The sequence below is a fragment of the Montipora foliosa genome, chromosome 2 (assembly GCF_036669935.1).
Source record: "Montipora foliosa isolate CH-2021 chromosome 2, ASM3666993v2, whole genome shotgun sequence".
NCBI lineage: Eukaryota > Metazoa > Cnidaria > Anthozoa > Scleractinia > Acroporidae > Montipora > Montipora foliosa.
The window spans coordinates 52,764,522-52,767,021 of NC_090870.1; positions in this window are offsets into that span (position 1 = coordinate 52,764,522).

Sequence of the window (2,500 nt, forward strand, 5' to 3'; positions counted from 1 at the left end):
TGCATTTAAATCACAAAATGCTCTTTTAAACTGTTCCAAGATGTCGTGAGGCTTGAGCATTGGCCTTGTCGTTTAGCAAGAGGGACGGCTCGTGTTCTACACACATCAGCGATACAAAACCGAGGAGGTTGGGTTGGCTTATAGAAGCACACTGAATCAGTCCCCTTGCAAGCGAAGAGCTCAGCTCGCTATGTTGGAAAGGCCTATGTTTCCTTCCGCTGCTGAGCGTACACACTTCAAATTCTACTCATACTTAAAATAGCAAACATTTTAGTCAAAGAAAGTGCTTTGTGCGCAACAAGGGAGGTTGGCTATATTTATCCGGCGGCGGCTAAATCAGTGGAAGGCAGGAAGTTCAAAAAAATTTTCTTAAACCCCCTCTTTCTTACCAGGTGTACGTATTTAGTTCCTTCTTTAATCGCCTTGCAATGGTTCGTCGTTCAAGACACACAACGAAAGATAGTTTGTCTAGACGGATGATACATTTTGTGCCCGTCTTTATACTAGAGACGCATAACCAGACGAACAACAACATTATTTCTGGTTTAAGATCTGGTAAAGCATGTGTTCCCTTTAGTATTCCTAAACCATTACTTAAGATATAAAGGCTGTTATCTCTATGCCTCTGGAAAGTTATATAATCAATCATTTTCTTTAGGTGTTATTCCTGATTCTTTTAAAATTGCTCGCGTCATTCCTGTTTACAGACTGGATCTCATTTGTTGTTAGCGAATTATAGACCAATATCTCTCTTGTCAGTTTTTAATCAGGTATTGGAGAGACTAAATTAAATGTATAATGGGTTAATTGAATATCTAGATAAGTACAGCATAATTTTTTCTAGGATCTTTTCGTTCCATCCTCATGGAGGTATCTTTTCTTCTGGCATAGTGGAACACAACAATGAGGTTGGCATAATTTTTCTCTTTGACAAAAGCGATCGAGCACGGCCTTTCTGACCTCGTTTTCATGGTAATTAGTCACCAGGTCCGCGCGCCGACCGCCATTATGAAAGTCGGGTATGCGCGAGACACAGCGGGCTCAAGTCAGAGTTAGCAAACATATCATGGGGGATCATGGGGCACGCGGTTTGAAGAGTGCCGTCCAAGGTTGGATCAAAATGAGTTTGATGGCAGAGGTCCCTTCTCCCGTACTCGTCAGCCCACCCAGCGAACGCGAACGCGAACGCGAAAAGAGATCTCTGGTAGAAGGGAATTTTGTTTTCTCCTTTTTCTTTATTCACTTGAAATCGTGTAAGAAATGAGTCGGACGTAGAAACCATGAATTAGGTGTTTAACGGCGCACCTTCAAAGAGATTATTCAGATTTCTACTTTTGCATTGTTCATATTGGACGTGTGGACTATGAAGTCAATAAGGGTTGTGTGCTTTGGTGTTTCTTCAGCCTTTGAGTCAGATCGAAATCTGTTTTGTTTTAAAGTGGATGCTACACATAGTCCTATTTGATCAATATTTTGAAACTGATTCAACAACTTTAAGGCTTGGGCAAACGGCTATTATATTCCCTTCCGTCCTAATTATTATTATTATTATTATTATTTTATATATTTATTTGTGTTTGAACTGAATGCAAGACTCCTTAGATGCAACTCAATGATGTGAATACAATTTTATGTTTATGTAAATTTGTCAATTTCTTAATTTATTACTATTAATTTAATTTTTATCTGTACTATCTATTTTGCCAGTTTACTTCTTTACATATACCGGTATGTATATATTTTTGTTTTCCTTTCATTTAATTCCTATGGTAGTGGCCATCTCGAAAGCATTTGCTACTATGGCCACTACTCAGTTTTCCACTTTTTCTCACTCAAGTATAATTAGTCTGTTTACTTCTTTCTTTTAATTGTTATGACCATTATTTATCTTCTGAAATAGTGCATAATAATAATAAATCTTAAATCTTTAATCTTCAACATTTGCTTCAACATCCGTTCGATTTTGTTGAACAGCGATGTTGAAACCCTTTTTGAACCGTGTTGAAACACGTTTGATCAAAGGTGATGTTAAGGACGGTGCCTACTATTGTTATTGCACATACGTTCTGCGCATCTCGAGATACTCGGGTTTCCTATCGGTTATGCTTACTAATAGTGATATTTTTGCGCGGTTTAAAACTATCCGGAGAAAGTAGATCTTAGTAAGTACTCTTGGCAAACCAAAATGGAAATTGGTGGTAACCATGCATTTTTTACAGATAATTAAGATTCAATTTGACAAAGAACGTCATACATTGCTTTGTATCTTAAACCTTTTTAGAAATATTATTCATCAGTTATCTTTGAAAAATGCGTGGTTACCCCCAATTTTCTTTGTGAATTTCAATGACACTTGTTAAGATCTACACCGTCCTTAATGATGAGTTGAAACCGTTTTCCTATCCCAACAGCCAACATCGCTCAACATAATCGAAAGGATGTTAAAGCAAATGTTGAAGATGTTTGCCCGGGTCGTTACAATCGCACCTACATCCGATCC